This window comes from Gopherus flavomarginatus, chromosome 3 (genome assembly GCF_025201925.1).
Source record: "Gopherus flavomarginatus isolate rGopFla2 chromosome 3, rGopFla2.mat.asm, whole genome shotgun sequence".
Classification (NCBI taxonomy): Eukaryota; Metazoa; Chordata; order Testudines; family Testudinidae; genus Gopherus; species Gopherus flavomarginatus.
This window is the reverse complement of record NC_066619.1, coordinates 237080557-237098608: the sequence shown is the minus strand read 5'-3', so window position 1 is coordinate 237098608 and position 18052 is coordinate 237080557.

Below are 18052 nucleotides of genomic sequence, written 5' to 3'. Positions count from 1 at the left end.
GGGGTAACTGTACAGGGAACTGCTCCCCCATCCACCCAACCCCCGCATCTGGAACTCCCATACCCAGACACCTCTGCCAAGCCTCAGCTGGTACATCCAGAACCCCGCCTTCCCTCTAGGCCTCCATACCCAAACCCCACACTACTGAACCTCAACCCCTGCCTCCAGATCCCCACCCCTGAACCCAGACCACCCCACACTGGGCTCCTTGACTCAAATCCCCACCCTGATGCCCCACCCCTTGCACCACCTTGATCCCCCACATCCAGAACCCCACACCACTGACCGCCAGCTAGCTACACCCACTGAGACCCCCACACACATGCACCCAGACCCCTCCACTGTGCCCCAACCATTTTCACCTGGAAGTGCCTGCAGAGTCCCATTGCCCCTGACCTGGAACCCCACCCACAATGAGCTTCTGTGTATTCAAAGAACCGCCCCCTCACCTAGTAGTCCCAGTGAGCTGCCTACACCCAGATTGTCCCACACAGAATTCTCACCCCACACCTAGATCCCTCCACACTTGGATCCTGCCTGCCCCACACCTGGTGCACCTGACGCAGGGAGGGGAGATCCAGGCCTCGTGCTGTGTCAGGGTTGGGTGCAGCCTTACTACTGAGTCTATGTTCTGGGAGTGGAGGGTCTAGAGGCTGATCTCCCACCTTCATGCAGCCAGTGGTCTATGCTCCCCACTGCCATGCTGGAGCCTCTGCAATTTTTTATTGACAAATAAAACTTGCAGAATTTTAAAATGCTGTGAGCAGAATTTAATTTTTTGGCACAGAATGCCCTCAGGAGTATTCTTTTCTGTCTCTCATTGTAAATTTCTTCTGAAAATACTCACAAAACTATCAAGTGTTTTTACATACATTGAGTAGTTCAGGGGTCCCCATCTAAATGCACCCACGTCCTGGCCGGCAGTCAAGCATCCGCTGAAATGCTGCCACATTTATGTGACGTTTTGGCAGCAACACCTCTCGATGATGCCGTTTGCCGCTGACAAGCGGCATCATCGAGAGGCGTCGCCACCGAAACACCACAGAAATTCAGCAGCACTTCGAAGGATGTTCCACCACCGCCACGGTCCTTCATCTGGCACCTGCCAGACGAAAAGGTTGGGGACCACTGGAGTAGTTCCATGCCTTTTTTTTTTTTTAATTTCCTTCACTACTGGACTTTCAGTTTCAAAACCAGGTAAAAATTGAAGAGCTTGGAACCCTAATCATCTCTCATCCCAACTGTCTGCAGAGGACAACTGTAGTCTGCTCCATGCCATGCTTTCTGTTCATTTTATCCAGCATACTACCTTCCAGCATAGACTACAGAACAAGGAATTGAAATGTCATCTCTAGATCTGCTGAGAGCTGTGAAGTTATTTGTGAAATATAGTGAAAGTTTTAGGAAACTTCATATTGCTGGCTGCCACCAGATTCATCTTTTTAATTCCTTGTTAGAGAATAATTGCCACCACCCACAAGTGGGGTTAGGAGTAAGGCGATGTTGCCCGATCTATTGATTATGTATTAATTATATTTATTACTTCCAAATTCCCACTTAACACTCTGAGGTTTGGTAGGTTCTTGTCCCAAAATTAGGCTCAATACTATTAGAATTCCTGTTTAACTGGGAGCCCCTACCTGCATAGTTCTAATACTCACACTTAGGAAAAACATTCTGTATCGGTGATAGTTTTATTAACACTGTTAGCAAAGTTACAAAACACTCCAACTAAGCATCCATATGCTCTCCCCATCCATTGGGGAACAACTTGAAGTGTTAGTTATCCTCTTCCTCATCTTCCCTTTCCACCATTACCACTGGTCATCATCCTGGCACCTCCTAAGGCACACAGGCTGGGACACAGCTTGTGTTATACTGATACCACCATACCTAATGCATATTCAGTATGGGTTTCAGCCCCTTTGTCTTATTTGTAGCTCCTTACCCTACTAATGTTCAGGTGTCCTTCTCTCCTAGGTCATTAATTCTAAAGACTGCACAGGGGGGTCTGCAAACTATTACGAAAAATAAAAATAAACTTTCACCACATGCAAGTCCCCTAACAATTAAAACCAACAAATCTACTATTTCTGTTTACACAATGTTCCATGGTGCATGAACACTGCAATGCTCACATTGTGCAAGTATCGATGAAAAAAAAATCTCACTGTGTTGCAACAGCAAATCAGAAGTGACATCCTTTTTTTGATGACTGAGATGTCTTTGGTGGGTGAAAGTGGAATATATTTTTGCAGTGTGTGAACAAATTAGATTGAAAATGGGTAAGTTTTTAAAAATGTCCTCATACTAGTACTGTTAGTTGTGCTGGAAACTGGGCAATACAAGTAGTAAGAAACAAACATAGAACAGAGTTTGACAAAAATTATATTGATTTTGGTTTTATGGAATTTAGTGATGGATGATCGCAATGCATTGTATGCTTATAAATCCTATCAAACAAACAAAGCAATTAAACCTGCCAAGTTGGAACACCACCTCACAACAAGGTACCTGGAGTATGAGAGATAAATCCAGAGACTTTTTTCAATGAAAAAAGAATACAGTTGACAGAAAACTCAAATGACACACATATTAGTTCCAGAAAAGGCTCCAAAAGCATCTCTTAGCAGCACTTCAGACTGCAAAGAGCAGAAAAATCCCATACCATTGGAGAAGAACTGATTCTTCCACTTGCTGTCGGTTAGGGATAATGCAGCGAAGAAACTTAAGGCCATACCAAGTTTCAGTTCTTCTACTAACTGTGGCATTAGAGAGCTTTCAAATGATGTAAAATGCCAACTAACTGAAAGTCTACATACCTGTAAACAGCTTGCAATTCAGCTCGATCCCACAAAATTCAGATGACAAAAATTGATAGAGTGGTAAATAACAAAGGGGACACGTCACTGAGTGAATTGGTAAGCTGGCCACAAGCAAACAATATGCATTTTAATATGATTAAATGTAAACATACATCTAGGAACAAAGAATGTAGGCCATACTTACAGCATGGGAGGATTCCATACTAAGAAGCAAAGTCTCAAAGATTTGTGGGGTCCTGGTAGATAGTTAGCTGAACATGAGCTCCCAGAGTGACATTCCAACTAAAAACAACTATTCTGAACCGTGGATGCAGAAACAGGGGAATCTCAACAAGTAGACAGGTTATTTACCCCTGTATCTGGCACTGGTCCAACTTCTGCTGGAATACTGTGTCCAGTTCTGGTGTCCACAATTCAAAAGGATGTTGATAAAGTATAGAGAAGAGCCACGAGAACCATTAGAGGCATAGAAAGCACGCTTTATAGTGTACACTCAAGGAGCTCACTATTTAGCTTAACTTTCTCTTTAAGGGGTGACTTAACTGTACTGTATAAGTACCTACATAGGGAATAAATATTTAATAATGGGCTGTTCAATCTAGCAGGGAAAGGTATAACATGATTCAGTGGCTGGAAGCTGAAGCTAGATAGAGTCAGTAGAAATAAGGCATATGTTTTTAACAGTGGGAGTAATTAACCAATGGAACAATTTATTGAGGGTCATGGCGAACTCTCCAATACTGGCAATTTTTAAATCAAAATTTAAATTTTTTTCCTCAAAGATCTGCTCTAGAAATTTAGGGGATGTTCTATGACTATATTATACAGTAAGTTAGACTAGATGATCACTGTGGTCCCTTCTGGCCTGGTAATCTATGAATCTGCCCCTCCTGCTCTGTGATTAAACAGATAGGGGTACTCAGAGCATGCCTATGAGATTGGGCCCCACTGGAAAGATAGGCATCCCCCCACCCACTTTGAGAATCCAGCTTTGGTTTATGCTAGGGCTCTGAGTAGCTCTTTAGAAGTAGGGTTGTCAAGGCTTAGATGAGTTTTTGGACATTGTCTGGTGGAAATTTAGGCACTATTAAGACAAGTGCCTACAGGATTAGGAAGCAGCACAGTGGTTCTTTAGAAAATGCCAGTGGTATCCTAAATGGTAGACTTAGGCATCCAAGTACCTTTAAAGATCTGGGACAGAGTGATTTACCAAGGCCACACATGAAATGGCAGGGCAGGGAAGTGAAATCAGGTCTTGATGTCCCAGGCTAATGCCCTAACCACTGGACAATCCTTTCCCCGTAAAGCACTCTTACATACAGAATAAGATGGCTTTCAAATGCATTAACCTTTATTGTAATAAAGTGTCAGCAGCTTTTATATAAGGCAGGATATTATAACTGAGATTCTGAGCAAGTATACAATTGAATGTATAAGCTATAGGAATGATTGAGTGTAAATCATACACACAGAGCAAAAGAAACATTAAAAATACAGAGGTTTCAACAAATGTTTTAAATTCATACCAAATCCTATATTTTAGATATTCCAGACTTCTGTTTTTTTGTCTCTGAATTCCTGATTGATAGGCTGGTTTAATGCAAACAATCAGAGCTGAATGTTTCAGTTTCTGATGGCCTTTATCTAGAAGCTGGCACACCTCTAGTGGGAGCTGTAAGCAAGCAGAAGGTTGGCTAACATTTCTAATTTGACATTTCATGCAATGGACAGCATGCAACTGGCATGAATACACCTCCCACTAAGGAGCCTCCTCCCTGTTTAATGATACATAAGCAGTGCAGTATTGCTGAGGGTCCTAATGGTTTCAAGGTTTGACTGAACAGATTATGGAGATACTGTTCCCTTAATTAGCTGAAGCTGTCAAGACAATGGCAGGAGGACCTTCATAGCAGAGTTATAATCCTATCATTTTAAGTTAATCTGTCTGTGCCCATTAACTAAGGTAACATTATGCATCTGATTTTTAACAATGCATTCACAAATTTTGCAAACAAACAATACACACACTTCTAACTGGCATTTCACAATTACCCAGTTTGCTGTCAAATCATAGCTGTACCTGTTCATACAGATAAGATCTGCACCACTATCATGAAGAAAAGCTGTGTTCGTGTCTGCTTTCCAACTGGCTATATATTCATGTTATCACCTGAGAGTCAGCCAATTAGGTACCAAATGCCTTTCCTCAGTCTCTGGGGGAGAGGATGTTTTCCTGTATAATTATGCAGAGCAGTGTAGAGTTGTAACGGCTGATTCGATAAAGAGGACTAAATGCACAGCTTTGCCTTTGGCAAGTTGACATTTTATTTTTTCACAAAGAACATTGCTAAAGACTACAGCATGACTGAAATGTGCAAGGGCTTCTGAATAATGCGGTACCCATTCTAATGATAAAAAGGTAACAGTCAAATGCATCTATAAGGTTTAAAAGACTCTTTGGGACTGTGACTAATAAATACCTTCTGACCAGGAGAGAGCTAGGTGCAATTCAGTACAAAAAGAATGAAAAGTTCTCTCAAAGGTTGTATGAGTTTACTTGGGGAAATGAGATAAAAACACAAGACAAGGCCAGGAGTTACTGATCTACCTGAGTTTTAAAGAGAGAGAGAGAGAGAGAGACACTGCAGCTGCAGAGAGCTTGTACTAGATTCATTTGCAATGATTCCTGGGGGGAAAAAATGAATGTGCCCTTTCTACTTGGGTAGATCTGAGCCACTGTCAATAAAACTGATCTACCAGGCTCAGAATCTCTTTTGCTATGATATTTTTTATTTTAAAAAGATTAGTATATTTAATACTACTTTAGGACTTTAACTCTAGGTCCTGACAAGCCAATTTCCATCAGCTGGTTTGGGGCTAAGAAATCCCTTCTTCCTGTTATGAAGGGTTCACTTTTATGTAAGTCTTTTTGGAAAAAAAGACTAATGGGAATGATCATTTCATAGCAGAAATCTGGATCCTTAGAGCTGTTCAATATAGTCACAAAAGAACCACAACCCATAGCCTGACAAGTTACATTTGGGTTTGGTTTTGAACATAACCTGGGTTCAACGCTTTGGGGTTTTGTGCTCCCTTGCCCCTCAGAGGCTCTGGAATTAAACTGCCAGTAACAGTGCATTCCTTTGCTCTTCTCTTCTGTTGCTGAGAAGAGTATCCAAAGTCTTGAATTTGTTAGACATGCTCTAGTGTGGCAGCCTACAACAAGTTACTGAATACCTGGTATCCCTTTCCAAGTATAAGACTTTAAAGCCATTGCCCTGATGAATTAAGCTGGTTAGAGATGCATGGTCAAGTTCCAAGACGGCTGAAACAAACCACACCATGGGATGCAAGTAATCAGCATTGACCACGAGTTCAACCGGTTTATTTTCAGGTGGGGTGGGTAAAATCTGTGTGTGGAGGGGAGGGGAACATAAATTCTTTCTGTGGCACTACCTTGGGATGAGGGTGCACCTCTTGTCCGGGACATCCTTCTCTCAGTAATATGACTCTCATCCAGGTTGCAGACTTGGGGTCTAGCCCTCCAGCTGTACTTCTTAGGGATTATGCCCCCATTCTGCGGTGTGGCATTTAAAGAAGTCCAAAAGAAAATAGAAAAACACCTCCACAGCCCATGAAAAGAGCCAGGCTTTTGCGGTCACACACCAGGTAAAGGACAATTGTTAGAGTCCCCCCTTTTTTTTTTTTTGGCAAAATAGCATGAAATAAAATGTAATATATAGGAAAGTAGGAGTCTGATTTTATCTCACATCATATGTCCCACAACATAATACCTGGCACATACTGTGTATATTTGATTATTTATTTTTGATACCACTATATTTCTTCAGCAGCATATTCAAAAGCTTACCTAGCACTGTAAGCTTTACTAGATTTCTTAGTGCAGGTTGTTAAATCATGGATTATTAGATCCCATTAGTATGTTTTTCACATGCTCTTTGCAAATGTCAGAGAAAAATTAAGACACTGTACTTAGATACACTTCCAGACAGATTCTACCATAGTGGAATGCAAAGTCCATCTCTAATCAGAGCATATACATATTATATGCAATATTTTTAAAATAGAAGTGCCTTGAGTTTATACACTACAGTAGCCAGGCAAACACCATGAGCTTATCTGCCCTTATTTTTATTTCTTAAAGTCATTCTGCAAATAAAAATATAGGCACATAATTTCATTGCACTTGCAATTGCATTGTTTTAGATGCCTTACAACTTGGTGTGCAAGTACTCTGACAGACTTCTAAAGAAATACTATACAGAAAATTCTATGCATTGCTGATGAAGATGCTCCAAATGTAACTGCCAGTGGTCACCTTGACTAGTGATAAATCATGGCATTCACCGAGCCATGGACTCAATTGGCCAAATCCAGTTTAATTTACAATACAAACAGGCCCAACAAGTACTGGGCATACAATATTTACATCCCACATCAATAAAACTGATATTCACCTCATCAGGAGTCAGTATGGGCTTATTGCATGTTTCTTTAAGATTGCATAATGCTAGTCCTTACGGTACAAAAGCAAACTTAAGATGGCCAAAATAATCTCTGTTGGATTTGGCCAGCTCAAAGAAATGAAAATTGGACTCTAAGAGAAAAAGCAAATTTCTTTTGGTCTATGAAAAAAATCATTAAGACTAGAGACAACGGCACACAATCAAAACTTGAATGTAGATTGTCTCACAATTATTGCTGACAGTTCAATATAGGAATGGATAATGGTGAGGCATTAAGGTCCAAAACATTTAAAGTCTCAAAGAATGAATTCTGTTCTAGAAAATGGTAGTCTATTTCAAAAGATTTAATACATTATTTTCTTTCCTCTGAGTTTTTTGGTACTTTTGCAGCCCAGGACTTAAAGTTCTCTGTTATTTCCGATGATTGAGTTTTTGGAGACTATTTTGCTTGTCTGCTGCTGCTGAATTTCCTTCCCTTCAATGTTTCCAGAGTCTGATATTAATTTTGATACCAATCAGGACACTAGGAGTCTTATTTAGAAGTCTAACTGCCATTCCATCAGTTATCTGTATAATAAAGCCCTTTGAAAGAGAGAGCGAGCAGTTAGAAAGCCCCTGATAGTGCTGGTGTTCCTACTGGGTACCTCTGCTGTCACTTCACAGAATGGCCAGGCTGACACTGCCAGTGGGCACCTCATTGGTGTTGAAATGCATATTGTGGAGGCCACAGCAAGGAATGAGCTGTGTGGACCTACATGGCATCAGGTTAGAGAACATGTCCTTTATAGGAAGAAAGTAAGACCTTGAGAGAGGAAAGAATGTTTGGAATTTTGGCATGAAGGACCCTTTACCACATTTTTTTGTTTGGGTTGTTTACTTACAGCTTTTAAGAGCAATTAGGTGAGGGCTATTTAGCCCAAATGTAAGTTTGGTACATAAAATACCAGAACTCTTAAATGCAAAATTTGGATCTATCTTTGGTTCAGATTTCAAACAGCCCTAATGTTTGAAGGGAAGGGTTTGATGTAGGATGCCTCAGATCTGATGCTGTGGTTCAGACACAACTTCAGTACACACACACACACACACACACACACACACACACAAGCTGTGCTAATGTCATCATCAGTAATGCTGGTGAGCAAACAAGGCTTCTGCTAACTCTGTATTCCTTGGTTACCAGGGAGGGAACAATGTTAGTTTAATTTAAAAAAAAAAAAAAAAAAGAAAATTTGAGGAGCAGAAGAAGGTGTTTTCAGCATCTAGTAGGATATTAGAAATAATGAAAACTAAAACTTTAAGAAATCTTGGCAGTGTCCCTTTAACTTTACTATTTAAAGCTTCAGTTCACTTGGACTGGAAAGCAGGTAGTGAACCTTCAAAATGGTCCTGGTTGTTTTAAGATGCTTTTTCACCACTCACGCCACTGATTTTATTAAGTGACCATTTTGAATGCAGGCAAATCACTTTCAGGTGGATTTAATCAGCCTGAGCATCTCAGAAACATGCTTTGGGCCCTGACTGAGTTGAAGAGACCACTGCTCTTTTTGTGTTTCAGCCTTTATAGCCTGAATTCCCTTCCTCCCTCCTGCAGCAGCTGTACTAGACCTCAAGAGTCCTTTTGCAAAGCACATCCCTGACTAGGAGCTCCTATTTTAAGTTGTCTAGCCTACCTATATACCTGCTGATTCCTCCAGGTCATATACAACCTAATGTAATATGATGCATGTGTCAGGTTGTATCACTGCTTTAAACAAGGGGCACTTTTTGGAGCAGCCTAGTAAGTAGAAATGGTAAACAGATATTCTGCTGTCAGCATGTCACTGCAATCAGGTTGATCTCACCTTTCCTTTCTAATGTTTTCTAAACTGCAGCAATTCTGCTCTTCATGTTTTAATAATACTAACAAACCTTTGAAATGACTTTGAAATGGTAAATAATCAGTCTCATGAAAAAAGGCATCCTGGATTCAAAAGACAACAACTTCACAGGTTCGTGCAAGGCCTAGTGGAAACAATACCATCTGAAAGAATATCAAAACAGCATAGATATTTTTCCTTGCCAACGGCAAATGGAACTGGTAATTGAGTTGTCCTACAACATTTAACAATGGGTCTGCTTTCCTTAATATTGCTATTATACAACTCCCTGAGCAGGGAGCAATATAGTAGTAGTATGAATCAAAAATATGCTGCATCAGGAGTTGCCTCTAGAATCTGAGAGAGTTTTACTAGTAGTATCTACAACGTATTACTGATTGAGGGAGCAGATTGAGGCCCATGAAGATTAACAATACTGTAATCAAGGGGATTGTGGGCTCAAATGAGATAAGGCTGCAGAACAGAACCTTTAGCCTGCAAGTCTTGCTCGTGAAGAAAGAGGACCTGGCTACTGTAGTACTTTTTGCATTAGACATGTTCTCTAAGGAGGCTTTTTTTATTATTAAAAGGTTTGTAAGATTTCCTTGCAAGTGAAAAGGACCATACAAGTTCTCTCCTGACCAATATGCTCTTAATGAACTACTGCCCACCTGCCCCACCACCCAAAGTTTGAATGTTCAATTCAGACATTTAAAATTTGAATATTTACCCAAAACTTAATTGAAACCACATTGTTCTGCAAGCCTTATGTAAGCAGGATTACTTGAGAGATGTCCCATACTTCTCGGCCCAGGAGGAAGTATTATGGGACTAGCTTGGGGGTGAAGGGGGAAAGAAAAAACAAAACCAAACACCTTTGGTACTTCCACTTTTGTTCTTAACGCAGGCACTGCACAGTCAGGCAAAAGTTAGAAGGAAGATTTGGAACCCCCAAATGGATAATCATTCAGTTCAACTTCTGGGCAAAGATTTGGCTCAGTTTATTGAATCTGAACCAGGTTTTCCCAACCACAGTACTAACTGGCTTTCATCCAAGTCAATAGACTCTCCTAATTTACACCAGTTGAGGATCTGGTACACATCCTGCCCAATGCTTCTATGCTTGTAACTAATGCTGTAGGTATGTTACTGTATCATTGCTAAGGCTAAATTGGTGCCTGTAGGCCCAGCCCTGAGCAGGGGTTGTTGCAGCACCACAGTACCCCAGGGATTGCTCAGTAAGGTCTTTCATAAAAGCTAGAGACACACTGGTTGTTAATATCCTTGTGAAATGTATGTGCAAATATCATGTAAGTGTGAAGTCCCTAAAGTCTGAATCAAGGCATACATAAGTACAGCCAGACTGGGTTAGACCAAAGGTCCCTTTAGTCCAGTATCCTGTCTTCCAACAGTGGCCAATGCCAGGTGCCCCAGAGGGCATGAACAGAACAGGTAATCACCCATTCCCAGCTTCTGGCAAATAGAGGCTAGGGACACCATCCCTGCCAATCCTGGCTAAAAGCCATTGATGGACCTGTTATTGGGGTGATAAAACAAACAGGTTTTTGCTAGATAAAGGATGTATAGTCTCCTGCTTGCCTCAGTTCGCATGTAAATTTAGCACTGTAAGCCAACACAGTGGAAGCCCCATTTCTGTATGAAGTCGGCCCACTGAAGTATAAGCTTTGGGGTATGGGGACGGGGTGCATGAGATCATCCTGACTTTGGAGATGAACAATGAACTTTGGGGAATACAAGAAAAAGGCAAAAAGCCACCCTTTAATTCTGCACCTGAGGAATTAGACAGCAGATTTACATTCATGAAAGTGGGATCCCAATCATCCTTGGCTGGAAGTGCTACAAAGGATATTTGGGTGAGATAAGACCGCTTCAGATGGATAGTTAGCCCATTAAAGTTAACCTGCATTGTAGAAATCAAACTTATAATTGTTTATATATATAATATTTCTGTTTTCCTTAATTAGCACTTCAACTCTTGATCTCTGGTAATAGGCTTATGACTGTTTTTGCTATATCACAACAGAGTTATAGTTATTGTACAAGGAGCTGAACCTAAGCTGAATCAGTCCAGTTGGTGTGTATACTGTTCCCTTGGGGACAGCAAACCGGGTATTTCTGTGAATAGCCAGCAACAGGGGCATGCTTCAAAGTGACTCAGGAACTGGGGTGCACCTATTGTTAGTAATTTCTTACTTTGCCTTGTAGGCTGTCTCCTTTGGTTTACTAGGCTGATGGCATCAGAGATGACAGCAAGTATCTCTCTCGCTGGAGGCAGGCAGTTTGCAAGGTGACTCAGCCTGGATCCCCAAAGAAAGTGTCACAGGAGTGATGCCAAAAACAGATCCCCAGGACAAAATTAAATACATTTCCTGTGGTGATGCATTCATTGTGACTTGTGCTGCTAAACAAATATTGCTGCTGCATTTTGTATCAGGGCTTCTTCCAGATGTGTGGCTTCATTCCTAAGTAGAATGGCTTGCAATAATAAGTCTACTAAAGTTCTCTTAAAACACCTATGCTGCATTCCTCAATGTAGCCTGTCTGGCTACCAACAGCTTTTTCAGAAAACACAGCATGGGGACAATAGGGTTTACTCTCTGAAACTTCAGCTATCCAGGTAATTTCATACTTGGCTCAGAAAGAGAAATTATTAGTATCATACCTCTCAGCCTGCCAACCCAACTCAGAAACAGGATATGAGAGACATTTCAGAGTGGTAGCCACGTTAGTCTGTATCAGAGAAAACAGTAAGTATTTCTGGCACCTTAGAGACTAACAAATTTATTTGGGCATAAGCTTTTGTGGGCTAAAACCCACTTCATTGGATCCATCAAGTGGAAAATACAACACACACACACACACACACACACGAAAAGATGAGTTGCCTTACCACGTGAGTGGGTCAGTTCTACTGAGACAATTCAGTTAAAATGGGCTATTATCAACAGGAGGAAAAATTCCTTTTGTAGTGGTAATCAGTGTGGTCCATTTCAAACAGTTGATAAGAAGGTATGAGTAACAGGAGGAGGAAATTAGCATGGGGAAATTAGTTTTTGTAGTGACCCATCCACTCCCAGTCTTTGTTCAGACCTAATTTGATGGTGTCCAGTTTGCAAATTAATTCAGTTTCTGCAGTTTCTCAATGGAGTCTGTTTTTGAAGCTTGTTTGTTGAAGAATTGCCACTTTTAAGTCAGTCATTGAGTGTTCAGGGATGTTTAAGTGTTTGCTGACTGATTTTTGAATGTTATAATTCTTGACATCTGATTTGTATCCATTTATTCTTAAATATTCTTTAATAAATAAATGGGGCATGCATTAAAGTTGTTGTTTAGCTGTATGCTTCTGTTTTCCTCATATGCCCCACACTCCCCAGAATTATTTTGGAGCTAGATTGTGACTAGGAGGGCTACGTACCCCTTCTCTTACTTGCCTTATGCCCCTTATTTTTAATTTAGGGTGTTATTCAAACTATTCTGAAGAAAACATTTTAATCTAAAAGTGCCTTGTGGCTCTTATAGTGCACATCTACAAAAATCCTTAAAATAAAAATTTTAATTGGTTAAAGTGTGCATGTTTTAGTAGAGAATAAATCATCATATTTTAGAAAATGTATTCAACTTTCTCAGGCGGTGTATCTGATTGGCATAACACTGTTTTCATTTTCAGCATTATGATGAGACATGGAATATTTGCATTTCTTTAAATTCAGAATCAAAAGTGGTCACATGAAAGAAGTTCACTCACATTGCTTTCCTGATAAGGGCTCAATAGCCGTATTACTCATCATATAGCATAGCTGACTTTGGAATCACTGTCCAATAAGCCATTTTTTGCAACAATTAACAGAATGATCATTCCCCTCGCCCCCCCACCCCCCACACACACACACTTCTTCCATCATTGAAGTTATTCCAGAATGACCTTTTTTTCTTTGCAAAACTCCCTGTTAGCAGCCCTGGTTGCAAGGGAGTTCTCCAGGTGAAGGAGGAGCAAATACAGGACCCTTAGGGTAAGTGGCTGTCTCTAGGGTGTGTTTGTGTTTGGGGGTTATTTGCTGTGTGCTGAGCTTGTGTTTGTCTGTCTGTTTTTGTTTGTGCTGCTAACAAGGGAGTTTCGCAAGTGAGTTGGGAAGGGGGCAAGGTTCACTTGCTGTTCTTTAAAACCTGTAAACTAAACTATATTCAAAACTTCTTGATTTAAAACAATATCTTTTCATTAAATAGGTAGCTGTAGGAGAGAATGCAGGCAGAAGCACAGCAGCAGAGTGGGGGCTACCTAGTTTATTGTGCTGAGTGCAGCGTGTATGATTACCTGCCCTGTGGGCAGGTGGTGTATGTGTGCATTCTGTGCAAGGAGTTCCTGGCCCTCAGAGACCGCTTATGGGCTTTGGAGGCCAGGGTGGTGGAACTGGAGGAGCTAAGGGAGGCAGAGAAGTATGCTGAGGCTTTCTGGGATACTGTAGAATTGTCCCACCTCTGGTCAGACAGCCCCTGCGCTGTTGAGGATGAAAGGCCCAGAGAAGGAAAGAAGTCAATGGGAGCAGAGGGAAACCTTCCCATAGTTGGGAAACTCCTTCCAGATGGTGTTGGGGTATCCTCTTGCACTGAGGTTACCTCTCCGGGGGACGGAACTCCAGTTGCTAGGAAAAGGCAGGTGTTAGTAATGGGAAATTCAATCATTAGAAACAGATAGCTGGGTTTGTGATGACCGGGAGAACTGTATGGTGACTTGGCTGCCTAGGCGAAGGCTGAGGCTCTTTCAAGACATCTAGATAGACTTATGTGCAGTCCTGGGGAGGAGCCGGTGGTCATGGTACATGTAGGTACCAATGACATTGGGAAGGGTAGGAGAGGTGTTCTGGAGGCCAAATTTTGGCTACTAGGGAAGAGACTGAAATCCAGGACCTCTATGGTGGCATTCTCAGAAATGCTCCCAGTTCCATTGTCATAAACAGATAAGTAAAAGTACTTCATCTCTCTTTTGCCTGTAAAGGGTTAACAAGATCAGTGATCCAGGCTGTCACCTGACCAGAGGACCAATCAGGGGGCAGGATACTTTCAAATCTTGAGGGAGGGAAGTTTGTGTGTGCTGTTAGTGTTTGGTTGTTGTTCTCTCTGGGGGCTCAGAGGGACCAGACATGCAACCAGGCTTCTCTCCAATCTCTCTGATACAGCTCTTATAAGTTCAGAATAGTGAGTACTAGATAGATAAAGCGAGTTAGACTTATGTTTGTTTTCTTTATTTGCAAATGTGTATTTGGCTGGAAGGAGTTCAAATTTGTATTTTGCTGAAAGGATTTTAATTTGTACTTGTATACTTAGACACTGGGAATACCCTCCCAGCCTATAGCTGAAAGACCCTGTAACATATTCCATCTTAAATTTACAAAGATAATTTACTGTTTTTCTTTCTTTAATTAAAAGCTTTTCTTGTTTAAGAACCTGATTGTTTTTTTATTCTGGTGAGACCCCAGGGGACTGGGTCTGGATCCAGCAGGGAATTGGTGGGGAGAAAGTAATCCTAACAGAGAGAAAATAACCTCTCTCTCTCTCTCTTAGGGAGAGTCTGGGAGGTGGAGAGAGAAGGAGGGGGGAAGGTGAATTTTCCTCTCTGTTTAAGATTCAAGGAGTTTGAATCACAGTGATCTTCCAGGGTACCCAGGGAGGGGAAGCCTGGGAGAGGCAATGGTAAGGGAAAGGGTTTACTTTCCTTGTGTTAAGATCCAGAGGGGTCTGGGTCTTGGGGGTCCCCGGGCAAGGTTTTGGGGGGACCAGAGTGTACTAGGCACTGGAATTCCTGGTTGGTGGCAGTGCTACAAGTACTAAGCTGGTAATTGAGCTTAGAGGAATTCATGCTGGTACCCCATCTTTTGGACACTAAGGTTCAGAGTGGGGAATTATACCATGACATCCATGCACAGGGCCAGGTAGGCAGGCAGAGCTTCAGAGTCTCAATGAGTGGATGAGACGATGGTGTAGAGAGGAAGGGTTTAGATTCATTAGGAACTTGGGAAACTTTTGGGATGGGGGAGCCTAAACAGGAGAGATGGGCTCCACCTAAACCAAAGTGGAACCAGACTGCTGGCACTAAGCATTAAAAAGGTTGCAGAGCAGTTTTTAAACAGAGATGGGGGAAAGACAACTGCTGCAGAGGAGCACATGGATCAGACAGAGACTTCTCTTAGAGAAGAATCTATTGATAGAGATTCTCTAGGTTTTAGTCAGGAGGAGAGGATGGAAGAGGATAATCTAGGGGCCAGATCAGATGAGAAACATTCGCATAAAAGAATCAGACAAATAAAACAGTGACAATTTTTTAAAGTGCTTGTACACAAATGCTAGAAGTCTAAATAATAAGATGGGTGAACTAGAGTGCCTTATGATAAGGTAGGATATTGATATAATAGGCATCATAGAAACCTGGTGGACTGAGGACAACCAATGGGACACAATCGTTCTGGGGTACAAGATATATAGGAAGGACAGAAGAGGTTGTGCTGCCGGGAGGGGGGGGGTGGAGTGGTAATATATGAAAGAAAATGTAGAATCAAATGAAATAAAAATCTTAAGTGAATCCACATGTTCCATAGAATCTCTATGGATAGTAATCTCATGCTCTAATAAGAATATAATATTAGGGATCTATTATTGACCACCTGACCAGGACAGTGATAGTGATGATGAAATGCTAAGGGAAATTAGAGACGATCAAAATTAAGAACTCAATAATAGTAGGGGATTTCAATCCCCATATTGACTTGGAACATGTCACCTCAGGATGAAAGGCAGAGACAAAATTCCTCAATGCTTTAAATGATTGCTTCTTGGAGCAGCTGGTACAGGAACCCACAAGAGGAGAGGCAACTCTCAATTTAGCCCTGAGTGGAGCACAGGAGCTGGCCCAAGAGATAACTATAACAGGACCTCTTGGAAATAGTGATCTTAATATAACATTTAACATCCATGTGGTGGAAAGACCACCTCAACAGCCGAACACTGTGGTATTTAATTTCAGAAGGGGGAACTATGCAAAACTGAGGGAGTTAAGTAAACAGAAATTAAAAAGGTACAGTGACTAAAGTGAAATCCCAGCAAGCTGCATGGATGCTTTCCAAGACGCCATAATAGAGGCCTAACTTAAATGTTTACCCCAAATTTAAAAACACAGTAAAAGAGCTAAAAAAGAGCCACCATGTCTTAACCATGTAAAGGAAGGAGTAAGAGATAAAAAGGCATCTTTTTAAAAGTGTCAGTCAAATCCTCATGAGGTAAATAGAAAGGAACATAAACACTGCCTAATTAAGTGTAAAAATGTAATAAGAAAAGCCAAAGAGGAGTTTGAAGGACGGCTAGCCAAAAACTTCAAAGGTAATGTTTTTCAATACATTAGAAGCAGGAAGCCTGCTAAACAACCAGTGGGGCACCTGGATGATTGAGATACAAAAGCAGCACTTAAAGACAATAAAGTCATTGTGGAGAAACTAAATGGATTCTATGTTTCAGTCTTTAAGGCTGAGGATGTTAGGGAGATTCCCAAACCTGAGCCAGATTTTGTAGGTGACAAATCAGAGGAACTGTCACAGACTGAGGAGTCATTAGAGGAGATTTTGGAATTAATTGATAAACTTAACGGTAACAAGTCACCGGGATCAGATGACATTCACCCAAAAGTTCTGAAAGAACTCAAATGTGAAGTTGAGGAACTATTAACTATGGTTTGTAACCTGTCCTTTAAATCAGCTTCTGTACCCAATGACTGGAAGACAGCTAATGTAACACCAATATTTAAAAAGGGCTCTAGAGGTGATCCCAGCAGTTACAGCCTGGTAAGTCTAACATCAGTGCCAGGCAAATTAGTTAGAACAATAGTAAAGAATACAATTATCTGAATAAAAATTGTCAGTAGAGAACATAAATTGTTGGGCAAAAAAGTCAACATGGTTTCTGTAAAGGGAAATCATGTCTTACTAATCTATTAGAGTTCTTTGAAGGGGTCAGCAAGCTTGTGGACAAGGGGGATCCAGTGGACATAGTGTACTTAGATTTCCAGAAAGCCTTTGACAAGATCCTTCACCAAAGGCTCTTACATAAATTAAATTGTCATGGGATAAGTGGGAAGGTCCTTTCATGGATTGAGAACTGGTTAAAAGACAGGGAACAAATGGTAGAAATAAATGGTAAATTCTCAGAATGGAGAGGCGTAACAAGCGGTGTCCCCCAAGGGTCAGCCCTAGGACCAATCCTATTCAACTTATTCATAAATGATCTGGAGAAAGGGGTAAACAGTGAGGTGGCAAAGTTTGCAGATTATACTAAACTGCTCAAGATAGTTAAGACCAAAGCAGACTGTGAAAAACTTCAAAAAGATCTCACAAAACTAAGTGATTGGGCAACAAAATGGCAAATGAAATTTAGTGTGGGTAAATGCAAAGTAATGCACATTGGAAGAAATAACCTCAACTATACATACAATATGATGGGGGCTACTTTAGCTACAATGAATCAGAGAAAAGACCTTGGAGTCATCATGGATAGTTCTCTGAAGATGTCCATGCAGTGTGCAGCAGCAGTCAAAAAAGCAAATAGGATGTTAGGAATCATTAAAAAGGGGATAGAATAGAAGACCGAGTATCTTATTACCCTTATATAAATCCATGGTACGCGCACATCTTGAATACTGCATACAGATGTGGTCTCATCTCAAAAAAGATATACTGGCATTAGAAAAGGTTCAGAGAAGGGCAATTAAAATGATTAGGGGTTTGGAATGGGTTGCATATAAGGAGAGATTAAAGAGGCTAGGACTTTTCAGCTTGGAAAAGAGGAGACTAAGGGGGGATATGATAGAGGTATATAAAAT